The following is a 13,311-nucleotide window of genomic DNA, read 5'->3' on the forward strand; positions in this document are numbered from 1 at the left end:
CCTTTGTGGCTTTCCCTATTACTTTAACAGATCTGAACAAAGCAGAGATTCTTTATCCAAAAGTTCCATTTAGCTCCATTTATTTCAAATCCTCCAAATTTCATGTCTCAATATGATGGCAACTTAAGGATGATACACAATCCACGTGTTAGGCAGGAAGGCAAAGTTACCTAGACACAGAATTGACACAGACCCCAGAGAATGTTTTCATTGGTCCTCTGCCCTTTAGTGCTGGGCTGTGTGTCAGCCCCATTAATCCAGGCACCTTTTAGTTTCAAAGATTTCTGTCTTCTGTGCCTCTACAAAACAGGAATCTTGTTGGTGAAACACTGAGTTACAAATTGAATGATGTTACTTTTGGCAACCCGGATAGGGGTCAGGTTGAGAAGCCAAGACCATAAAACAAATACTCACCCTAGGGACGGGTGGTGTCCTAAATAAATGCATTCTGCAGTTGCCTCGTTGCCTCTGAGTAACTGCCACGGGGCCCTAATGCTCTTGGTCATGTGCCATGGCCATTGACCCTCGTGAGTAGATCTGGCGTGTTCACAGGGGTGGGGTATCCGTGCGAGGAAATGGGGAAAGTGCCATTGTGCCAAGATGAAATTAAGAATTAGTTTAACGATTTTTGAAAAAATCATCTTATTTTGAAAAAGCAGGATTTTGATTTACAAATAGCACTATGGCACTGCTTCTTGGCCCTGACAGCTTTGCCTCAGTTTTCTCCTATCTGAGGAACTTTAAGTTATCCTGGCTTGCTTAACTCACCCAATCCTCTCTCTATTTTTCTACTTTTCACTGATCTTTCTTTCTTTCTTTCTTTCTTTCTTTCTTTCTTTCTTTCTTTCTTTCTTCTTTCTTTCTTTCTTTCTTTCTTTCTTCTTTCTTCTTTCTTCTTCTTCTTCTTCTTCTTCTTTCTTCTTTCTTTCTTTCTTTCTTTCTTTCTTTCTTTCTTTCTTTCTTTCTTTCTTTCTTTTTCTTCTTTTTTTTTTTTTTTCATATCTTTACCTGCCACTTATTTCTCTCTCCTTTTTTCCCCCTTGTCTTCCTTAACCAGAGCCCAGGTAAAGGGATGGGTGCTTTCAAATGGAGGGATCCATCTGGACCCTACCCTCCAGTCTCAAAGTGGCTCAAAGTAAGTTTTTAAAGCTAGAGATGTCCTAGCTTCATAGATATCCTGAAAATGTTATTTTGAGGATACTATTATGAATGTCTAAGTACTAGTGATCTGACTCTGAGAGGATTAAAATTCAGTATTTAATTGTAAATAATCTTGTATCCATCCGGACAGATCCAGAATTATTTGGTGACATGTTATCAGCAAGTCAGGTCATATGGCTCTCTCTGCTGAAAGAAAATTTAAAGTAGCGCCAGCTTTTCCTTTATTCTGGGATTAATTTTCTACCACTCATTTAGTGTCATGAACTTTCACAATATATTTGCTTCCTTCCCATTCTCCAGAGTTCTGTCTTCAAAGGGAACAATTTCAAACCATGATTTTTTTTTTTTTTTATCATTACTAGGAGAATCCAGTGACACCCGGTTCTATCACAAATATGGCTAAAATAAAAATGCTTACTTGGTAGTTTTTTTATTCGATACCCAAAGCAGTTTTCAGAAACTGGTAATGTATGATTCGCCGTCTGGTACAGTGAGCGACAAAACATTTTTTATCTGCTCAGCTGATGTTTGCGTGCTCAGCTAGCCAGCCCTTGCATGCACTGTCTACTCTAAGGGCTGCAGAAATTTCAATACAGTGAATGTTCTATGACAACTGCTGATGTGAAGCCAATTCATTTCCTTGAGTACAAGATCAGTTCACAATTACTTCAGGGCAGTCCATACAGGGCATCGTAGTTGGCCATTAATTAAGCAATAAGACATGACAGGCAATATATTTCTGGGCCATTTAACATATCTCTTGAGAGATTTTTAAAGCCAGAGGCTAAAGGTCAAGTGACTTTAACCACTTGAGAAGTTCACGGCCAGGATTTTTTTAGGATGACAAGAAAATTTAAATATGGATTATTGAAACTAAGACAAATGTGGGGATTTTTTTAGTGTGTAGTTAAGAAATCGAGTCAAAGCAAAATTTAAAAAAAATTAATTTATGCAGTGCTGTACATTGTACTGTGGTTTACTATGTATTATCTAATTTAATTTTTCTAATGACCTTGTGAAGTGCCCATTATCTCTATTATCCAGTTGAGGCATGTGAGGCTCCGAGCAATTTTATGGCTAAAATGCTTTGCACTATGATTTGGAATTCTGAAATTGAATATTATTGGATTAAATCTCTTGAATTAGCCAGTCTTAAAGCATTGTTCTCCCAAAACCAAACTCCACCTTCTTTTGATGAGAGCAAAGATGTTTTTAGAAAACATGGCTATCCCGTGGGCTACTGGAAAACCGCTTTTCCAGACTTCATGGCTCTTTTCAGTGAGCCTTGCAAAAATTAATAACAGAGTTTGTTAAATAAATTATTAATCCCACAAGTCAAAGAATAAATATAATGGTAGACATGTTAGGAAGACCATCTGGAAGAAATTTTTGAGCTTCACTGGATAATATTTGAGATTTGTCTAGAAACTGCCCTGCCATACTGAGATTCTTTCTGGATACCACTGTCCTACTTATGCACCTTATTGCCATATCCCCTGGCGCAGACATTTGTTCACATCTATCTCCTAGACGTCATGTTCACCCCCACTCTTTTTGTATATAGAGGCACAGTCTATTAATTTCTTTTTGTGAAAGGAACATGATCAACTCTCTTTTAGAGTTAATCGTTTAATTTTCCCTAAGTTATTCTTCACTCAACACTTAGTATTCCTTGAACTTAACCTCCAAGTCTAACGAACTCTCTTTGAGTTTTTCCTACTCTACAAATGCCCACCTTCCCCTGCTTGTTGTTCATAGGGATACTCTGAGAAGCAGTTCCCTAATTTCAGTTTATATCCCAAGTGCGTATCATGAAGGTCAATAATTATTTCATTTGCCATATAGATGAATGAATTACCTTATGGCTTTAAAATTTTCAAACCATAACTAAATGTTAATCAGGACAGAATGTTGCTTAATATCAAATTTGATTTTTTCATGAAGGATTTTTCTAGCTTCCCAAACTCACTTCCACTTAAAAAAAAATAGCCAATTTGATTCAAATTCCTTAAAATGTGTACTCCATATATTGTTTCTCAAATGTATGTCACTCTTTATAAAATGGCTTTTTGTTTCATCTTTATTTTATAGTTTTTTCATCTTGTCTTTACACAAGATGGCTTCTTCTTCAGTAGAAGCCAGAATCCTGAGCTGCCCAGTTAGGAGCCTCTGACCTACTATTCTGATTAAGTTTATTCTCAATATTTATGGCAAACATCTGGCCTCTAAATGAAAGGCTTCTGGTCTTTTCAATAATTGCTGATAGGGTGAGATTGTTTTGTTACCCATAACCACATGACCTAATTTAGAATCAATCTTGGCACCCAGTCTTGCATTGATGATCACATTTATAAGCCACCTTTCAGCTTCTTCTGGAATCATGTTTAGTTTGTCTGCCAACATGTTAATGTTGATACACTGGTGGGTGAATAAAAAGTCTCAAGTATGATGAGAGGTGCATTTTCAGTGAAATCTTCAAAACGAGCCACCAAGAAGTCATTCATAAGTACTGATTCACAATCCCTCAGCTTTTCCTGAGCCCTACTGAAGCCAAAGTTAACAGATAAACATTCAACTAATTTTGTCACTGGGTCTTTCTATGTGTAAGACTCCTGTTGAATAACTTTAACGGAATCTTTTAACATCTGTTGGGGTTTTCAGATGTTTTGTTTGTTATGGTGGGTGTAGCCAAATGGTGCAGAATAAGTGGACACATCATCTGAATTACATCAAGACACTGTGGCTGGTAAAGGAAGAGATCAATAGAGTTATCACGCCCTTTGGGGTGGGTGAAGAAAACAAACCAAGACCAGTGGATGAGCCATGTTTGCTGCCAAAGAGGCTGAAAGGGAGAGTTCACAGAATTACTTCTGTGGTTTCTTTTAACCCTGTCAGGTCTTCCATGGAGGCATCCCAATTCCACATTAAGATCTCAGAGGCCAGTTTTCCCCAGAGTGAACTCAAAGCACTTCTATCTGCTGCTGGAACCAACACTCTAAAGAAGTAAAGACGTTCCAGGGTAATGCCCACATTCATATTGGAATTTTTCATACCTGTGGGATGTATCTAAACATTCTTGCCTAAAATCATGCTTGTCCTCCAGTGAGTCAACCAACATCCGACCATCTCTGGTTGACGGCATCTTCCTTGTAGTTTCTGGATCAAACATCATCGTGACTGGTCCCGTTTCTGCCTGAAGCTGTTTCAGTTTCAGTTGTGCAACAGCTGAGGTTCTTTTTTTCTCTCAAAGCCTATAGAGTATCATCAGAATAAAGGTTTTGTATACACCGCCAGCAAAGTATGGTACCACATTGGTATCACGAAGAAGAAGGTCTAATTCCCCTTGTAATAATTCTTTTTCATTATATATCTCTCCTATGGAGAGAAATTCAAGCGATGGGAAGACTAGATGTGGATCCAAAAAGTGTGCAGTGTGGCTAAAAAAGAAGCTGCTTTCACATTTTTTTTTTAAAGATTTTACTTATTTATTCATGAGAGACAGAAAGAGAGGCAGAGACACAGGCAGAGGGAGAAGCAGGCCCCTTGCTGGGAGCCTGATGGAAGACTTGATCCCAGGACCCTAGGATCACACCATGAGCCGAAGGAAGACTCTCAACCACTGAGCCACCCAGGTGTCCCCACGTTCTTAATACACTCTATTAATGAGATTTTCTTTGCCTTCATTGAAGTAGTTACTTCTGTCAGCTTCCATGACACACCACTCACCTTGTTTTTCTTCTTATGATTTCATTTTTTATTCATGTTTATTGAGGATCAGCTATGCTTCTACTTTTTTTTGTTATAAAGATTATATTTTTAGCAGGACTCCGTAGCTTTATATGTCATTAAAATGGTTTCCAGATTCTGACGCTACATTATTGCTCAGTCTTAGTTTCCAAAATTGTATGATTTTGTTGTGTGTGTGTGTGTGTGTGTGTGATATTTGTGTGTGTATGTGTATGCACAGGTGTATTCCCACATATACTCCAGTTCAGAATTTTTTTTAAAGATTTTATTTATTTATTTATTCATGAAAGGTACACACAGAGAAAGGGAGAGACATAGGCAGAAGGAGAAACAGGCTCCCTGCAGGGGAGCCTGATGCAGGACTCAATCCCAGGACCCCAGGATCACAAACTGAGCCAAAGGCAGACGCTCAACCACTGAGCCACCCAGGTGCCCCTCCAGGTCAGAATTTATGGAGTCAGTCATTGTTATGCAGAAGACATTTGGAACCAAAAGAATGTCCTTTGGTCACTCTTTTTGTTCAAACTCCAAAGAAATCCACATGGTTTGCTTTTATCTCCAATGGCTAAAATCAAAGGAAATCTCTGTACATTTTAACATTTAAACCTGGGCCAGTTCAATCAAACAATAATTGAGGCTTGAGTTTTCAAGAGAAGGTTTTGATTTGCAATGTTGAGGGGAATAGGACTTGAGTTTGTGAGCATGTGCACAATCCTGCAGGTGCTGGCAGCCTTCCTGTTGCACTGAGAGGGGTTCTTGTCTGAGAGAGGAGCCAACCTAAGGAGAAGACCACCTGAGGGGCAGGGAGAAGTAGGCTGACTTCTGAGGTCATCCTTCAAACTTTTGTGTGTATCTTTGCTCCCAAACCAGTTCTTCTTATTAAAATAAATAAAACCCAAAATTTTTCTCTACATCTTTTCTTTAAACCAGTTTAAACCAGCTGGAGCTTTTAAAATTTTATTATTTTTGTCACTTGAAGCTAATATGATAAAGATAAGATGTTCCTAAAACTTTGGGATGAATTGTAGGTGTCAAATAAATTACTTTCTCTGATGTCTATTACCTGAAGTGTTGATCCAGTGCTCAGATTTATTCTGTAGGAAATAAATTTTACTTTTGAAAAGACTTTATATGTTGGGTCACTCATATTTTGGAATCTCTGCCCAATTTTGGAATTATTTAGATTCTAGTAGGTTCCAGAGAAGTGTATATATACAATGAAACTGGTGAAGAAGGAAGTCTTTTCAGAATTCAATATTATTCTGTTCTAAATGATTGTTCTCAGGGTGAGTGATATAAATTTTCACAAATACGTGGAACCAAATGAAGCCTAGCTCTCCGTATATAAATTTATGGTAGATTTCTAATAGTTTCCTCAGAGTTCTTTTCTTAAGTGGATTAGATAGAATGTTTACCACATGTCTTCCATGGTTTCACTGTTAAGGAAGACTTTCAGCAGTCAAATTATGGTGTCATATAAAACTTTGCTCAACAAAGTCTTCTTGGGGAAATCTCAAGCAAAATAGTGTCTTTATTGAGGAACTGTTTGAGTGCTACTTCCTGTTTAAATGAAGCTCCATGGAAATCATGCATTTTGAGGTCCAACATTGAGGCCAAACTTCAAGGTGTATTTTGTTCATCTTTTCTAGGCATCTGACGTCTGCACAAATATTAAGCTTTTATCGTTAGAATGCTTTTTCAGGTCATTTCCAGGAAGACCTGATCTGCTATATTACTGCAGATGGCTGTCTCTAATACACCAATAGTTATTAAAGGCTCAAATCATGGGTTCTTAGATTTCCCCCACATTTTTTCCTTTTTTTATTTGTAAAAGGCTTCTATAGGAATTACTGTACATGCACAAAAAGGCCCCATTTAGAAAATAGTTTGTGAATCCCCATTCTGTACAGTAATGGTCCATATAACTGTATTAAGTCAGTTCCTTTAATAGGGAGAGTGCCTTTTTAGTTTGTGAGAAATCTGCCCCTGCTGAGATTTGAACCAGGTACCCTTGGATCTAAAAGCATGTGCTTTACTCTTTAGATAAAGTGAAATCTTCTTAAAAGTGGGGGGAGGGGGAAAGAGATGGAGTTCTCTTTGACTTTGGAGCCATTTCTTTGACAATTTTATGTTTCTTTCTGAGTTACTTTCTCAGTCTCTTCCCTCTGTCCTTTGTTTTACCTGTTCCAGGGTCTTTTTTTATTTGATCATTTGGCTGGTGTTGACCCTTAAAAACATGAATATGACCCTCTGTATCTAAGACCACCATTTAATATCTGATAATGGCAGTATTGTTAAACTAAATAATCTGTACATGCCTGGTCTCAGACTTGGGCTAAAGAATCTGTAAAATTTTCCCACCTCTAAGAATTCATGAGCATATGTTATTTGTGTCAAGTTAAAAATAGAAACTTTTTTCCCCCTATGGAAGAAAAATGATCAGGTCATCCTTTGAATTTGCTACTTTCTGTATATTGCCTGATAGTGGCCATTTTGTCATCAAGGCTTCTGGAATCCTCTTCTTAAAAATATATTTTGGTAATGAAAGAAAAGTTCAATTTTCTATATTTCCTGAGTCTCATTATTAAGAGAATTATAAGAATTAAGCCAAATTCTAATGGTCCTGCCATTTCTCGTGTAACATTCCTTTATCCCTTACAGATCTCATCATGTTCAATAAGGTTTAATGAGAGAATTATAGATACTTATGAGCTTGTATAAGATGAACTTGCTTTATTCTCAAAACTAGATTGTGTTCCAAGTGTGTTTTTTTTAAACAAAATAGAGTGTGAGGATTTCTAATAAACAGATCAGATGGGATAATAGGCTATAAAATTGCAGTAACCAAAGTGAGGTTTCCTCCTCCTTTGTCATAGCAGAGTTCCACTTAGATTACAATAGCCACAGGAAACCAAGGTTTAGATTCTTAGTTGCCATTGTTGCATCATTAAACACTTCTTAAATGCTCACAATATGCCAGGTGCTTTATGGAACATATAAAGACTAGTCTTGCATAGGACAAAAAAGTTTATTAAAGGATGACATTGGACACATTGTAATTACTCCCACTGGAGCCATATGTATAACAAAAAGGGTTTTGGGTACAAAAAGGAAAATTTAGCAAGGCATGTTTTCTTTTTGTTGCCATGTCAGCCCTAACTGTTTACCCATAGCCCTCTGAGGCTGAACTAGTAACAATCTGGATCTGGATTTGGTAGTTTATTCAAGGTGAGAATATAATAAAATATTGTTATTTAACAGGATCTTTGAAAACCAGTGAAGCTTGTGTGGATTCTTTCTTGGATAGTCATTGTCAGTCCAGACCTAAATTCCTGGAGTCACCTTGTATTTGCCCTTGAATGAAGTCACCAGCAATCGCTAGGAACTTGAGGTTCAAAACTGACCAGAAATCAGGCCTGGTCTACTGGAAAGGTTTTGTATTAGAGAGTATACCAGTTCTCCGCTAGATTGGGAGACAAAATACAAACATCAATACTATTGAATTACTTATAGTCTTCTTAGTGACAGACCCAATTAACTACATAGCACGTGTATGAATGTCCAGGGAAGTGCTTGCAATATAACGATCACTTGATAAATATTTGTGGAACAAAGGAAGTTCTAAGAACTGTGATAAGAAAATATGAATCATGATCCCTTACCACAAGAAAATGAAATTAACATTTGTAAACCAATTAGACTGATAATTGTGAAGTATGGAGACTGAATTTTTATTTCTCTAGCCTTACCTTTTGCATGCTATAAAATGTTAAAAATAATTTTTCTTTCAGGGTCAACATAGACACCATTGAGTTTTAGGAGCAATAAGAATTTTCCACTGAACACCCCCCAAGTGATTTCTTCCTTCTTAACTGTTTTCTGAAAGCAGTTTTTTTTCAAAGGAGAGAATTCACAATTTCAGTAATAGAGATAAAGGGTTTCAATGCTTTATTTCACTAATTGGAAAAGTTAAGATAAAAAGGTTTGCTAGTTTCTTTCTTGTACCTCCGGGACCTGGATATTAAGAAAGTAGGAAGGCACTAGATGCGTAAAAGAGGTAAAATAAATATCACTGAAATGTTGCAAGAGTCACACAAAGGGAGCATTAAATTTTAGACTTGCTTTGGCTTGAAAAGGTAAATGTGAAAGTTGTGTACAGTTATTTCAAACAATCATGGGTACTCCAGGTAAGAATTTTGGTTCTTTTGGGGCACCTGGGTGTTTCAGTCTGTTGAGTATCTGACCCCTGGTTTTGGCTCAGGTCATGATCACAGGGTCCTGGGATCAAATCCTGCAGGGCACTCCACGTCCAGCATCAGAACAGAGTCTGCTTATCCATTTCCCCACCACTGTCCCTCTCCCTGCTCACACACACCTGTGAGTGCTTGCACACTCTCTCTCTCTCTCCTAAATAAATGAAATCTTAAAAAAAAAATTTTGGTCACTTTTATATGATTGTATTTGCCTGTTAGGTAGCATAAACATCAATTTTCTCCAGGCAGTGATTACTATTTCACCAAATACAACTAATGTAATCAATACATTTTTTTCTACCTCAAATTCTTTATTAAGGAAACATAATTATCAGTAGACATGTCCTATAGAAAGACAGAGATGAAATTGCACCTTCCACTGTATATTCCTTTGCTTAATTGGCCTGTTGTCTCTGCAAGATAACTAGCACCTTGAAAAAGGGAGAATCCATAGGTGCCCCAGGAATACAACTCTATTTCCCTTCTCCCTATTATCTCCACTCCCTGTCATCCTCACCTTAATCTTTCAAACCTCTTTTCCAGACTTGTTTTCTGCTCCTTGGATGAGAACTGAAGCAAGTACCATAACTTCCCTGGACATCCTTCGATTTTAAAGTCCTACAGTCAGTGTTGGTAGAAACAAGTTCTCACAGGCATTATGAAAATGTCCTATTTATGGTAATTAAAAAATAACATGAATTTCGCTTAAAATCAATGCTTGGTCTCGGTATTCCAGCTTGGTATTGCTTTGGGCATAGGGCAAGGGAGAGGAAGAGCATGGTTGACTCCATCTTTGTTCCTTATCCTAAGTGCCTCCACCCTGTCTCTACTTCCCTTGCTGACTAAGGTTTCTAATCCTTCTTACAGATGGAGGGAGGAAAAGGAGAAGTTTGACATGGTAAATATCTTATTTGACGACAGCAACTTAATCCAGTGATGGTTTTCTTAATTCTGATTCCTAATTCTGATTCTCCCAGAGGGTGATTATATGGATAATTTGGAGAACGCCTTGTTGGGATGCTCTAGTTGCAATGACTTCCTACGGTGAGGTCTCCATTTGGCTAGCTGCTTACAACTTCAGTTCCCAGGGTGTGGGAGGTCCGTGCCACACAGACTCTCACAGATGAGGCTCCACCATTACTCCAGGAATCTCTCTTGGGAAGGTCCTCTTCAGGCCAACTTGAGCCTGGCTCCCTCTCACATGGTCCGTGTTTGGCTCATGGAAAACTCATGCCTCTGCTTCTGCCAAGTGAAGTTTTCCTCAACGTCATCATTTCTCTTTGTTCTCCAGCTACACAAACATTTCCAGTCAGTCTTTAGCCTTTTAATCTCCCAGGTGCAGGTCAAATGCTACCTGATACGGGAAGACACAGCAAACTCTCTGCAAGTGGTCTCTTCTACCCTGACCCCTTTCTCACAGGCAATGGAAAATTCAATAGTTTTCCCCCAAGAAATTCTTTCCCTAGAAATAGTCATTTTTCTTGGTTTCTCCAACCTGTAAATATCCACAAGGATAGTGTTAAAGTGGGAATTAGAAGACTGGTTCTTAACCACCTTCTTTTGCACATCATGCATAAATGGTCTAGTCCCTCATTTTGGAGTTCTCGACACCTACAATATTTATTCTCTATTTTGGAGGTCTTAGCTAAAACTAAGAAAGGAAGATTTGACTTTCACATCCTGTTCTGTTGGTTGGTAAATAACTTACCTTTCTTTTCTTACTGGAGACGTCTAGCACAAAACTGGAGCTCCTGCCTCTCTGAGGTTAGAAACATCTAGAGGAAAGGATGAGGCCAATTAGGTGAGGAAATGTTACCAAATATACTCCAGCTCTATTTATTCATATTTCAAGGTGAAGACTCTCATCAGTTGAGGTGATGTTAAACCACATTGTTTGTTCTTCACCCAATTTCGCATAAATTCAGAGACAAAGATCATGCCATTCTCCAGCCCTGGGTTTCTGTGTCTATTCTTTGCCCAGGCAGAGGTCATGCCTATGTCTGGCCTAAGTGTGGGTGCACAATATTCAGCAGCATATGGCCATATACGCTTAATCTCTGACTAAACCATTTGCTGTGAGATAGAAGTGGTACCTCACCTCTCCTTTTGGTCAGTTCTTGCCAATTTAGTCCATGTTGGAAGTTTTTATTTTTTTTTGTTTTGTTTTGTTTTACTCTTTTCTGCTTCTACCAGGAAATGTTGGTTGCATGACACTTACTTACTACAAATTCATGTTTTAATTAATCCATTCAAAAATTCTTTACTCTTATTTCTGAAGAATATTAGGGACTTCAAGATAATAGGAAGAAATAAGACAACTACAAAAATTTAATGTAGTATATAATATATGGAGTGTTACAAAATATATTCAAGGAAAAATGCTGTGAATGTTGAGAGGAAAGAGACTTACTTTTAGTTGAGAGTGGTGAGACCCTAGGGAGGACGTCTGAGAAGGAATTTTATTTCCTCTGGACCTTGAAAATAAGATAGCAGATTTCAATAGGGGAAATGTTACCCCAGATTGGGAAAATAGCATGGACACATGCTAAAATATTGGGGCATGTTTCCAGGAAAATCTTTTCATTGTATATAATATAATATATGAAAGGGAAAAAACTAAAAAGGAAGATTTCTGCCAGACTTGGGAAAATCATAAGTGTCAGCATTAGAGAGATTGGACTTTTTTCGATGTGAAGGATGGTATTGAAATTTCTAAAGAAGAAAACTGAATAGTTGGGGCAGTAGATTAGAAAGGTTAAATTGATAGCAGAGGAAGTTAAAACTAATAAACAGAATGCTTGGAAATGGAAAACAGGAAGTAGATATGAATTTATGACAGGGATCTAATTAAGAAGCAATGGAGTCATGCATTAGTGAATATGGTGGAAAGAGAAGAGAAAAGAGTAAATGTGGGAGGTGTGACCATGTAGAATGGATAAGGCCTGATTATTGCTTGGACATAAGATTAGAAAGGGAGACTGGTTAGTATGACTTCGGGTTTATACCTGGAAGTTGCAAATAAGCAAAATTTAGGAGAAAACGTTTTAGTAAAAGAAATAACTGATGACAGTGGCACCTGGCTGGCTTAGTCCAGAAAGCATGCGACTCTTCATCTCTGGTTTACAAGTCTGAGCCCAATGTTGGGTGAAGAGATTACCCGAATAAATAAAATTTAAACAAAAAGAACTGAAGACATAAAATCAAGTGTTATCTGAGGTTCAGGGAAGAGAGCAATCAGATGTTGACGTAGTTGAGGAAGAGATTTCACTAGAAGCTTTGAATGTTGAGCAAAAATTCCTGGTAAAAATGTGAGATAAAATTTAAAAAGTGATGTACAAATAAAGGACTCCGACTCTTTCCAATTTGTGTTTAGGTTTTCTAATTAGAGTGCTTTATTGTAGAGTATTCTGTCCTTTATATAGTCCCCAAGTTGATCAAGAATAGAAATAATAGGTTTAGATTCACTTAGGATGAGAGTTAATGTAGCTCAGTCTATCTTTGAAGAAAGGGACTTCATTTCATTTATTTTTCTCTTTTTAATTTATTTTTTTAAATTAACAATCAGTAAAATTCACTATCTGGTGAAGAGTTCAGAGTAATGAGAAATTCAGAAACTCAGATACGGAACCTTTTCATTCACTCCAAAAAGGTTCTCTTGCCAACCCCTCCCCCAACATGTAACCCTTTGCAACTACAGATCTGTTCTCTTTCCCTAGTTTTGCCATTTCCAGGAAGTTGTTGAGGGAAGCACAAACCTGGCCATAAAAACTCCCAAAATTATGCTGCGTGATATGGGTGGGCCTAACACAGGCTTTTCAGAAGCAGAGAACTGTTGCCAGCTGCTAACAGAAAAGGAATCAGAGATTTGGAGCAGGGGGCGATTCAAGGTGCTCCCCTGTGGCTTTCTGATAAAGGGGGCCTTATGGAAAGGCCCTGAGCATGGCCCCTAGAAGCCATGAGGAATCTTTTCCTGAAGACAGCAGGGAAAGAAGCACCCAAATCCTATAATCTGAATTCTGGAACCGAATTTTGCCAACAACCTAAATAAGCTTAGAAAGTTTCTTCTTCTTGGGAACCTCTAGGTAACCTCTAGGTAACACCTAGCCTGACTGACACCTTGGTTTTGTCTTTGTGACATCTTAAGCAAGGA

General features: G+C 37.9%; 1 pseudogene; it reads right to left on the minus strand.

Moving 5' to 3' along the window:
• Window positions 1–3,289: 3,289 nt before the first annotated feature.
• The window catches only part of LOC121478695, a 43,325-nt pseudogene continuing 33,303 nt past the window's right edge, over window positions 3,290–13,311 (minus strand).

This window comes from Vulpes lagopus, chromosome 19 (assembly GCF_018345385.1).
Source record: "Vulpes lagopus strain Blue_001 chromosome 19, ASM1834538v1, whole genome shotgun sequence".
Lineage (NCBI taxonomy): Eukaryota > Metazoa > Chordata > Mammalia > Carnivora > Canidae > Vulpes > Vulpes lagopus.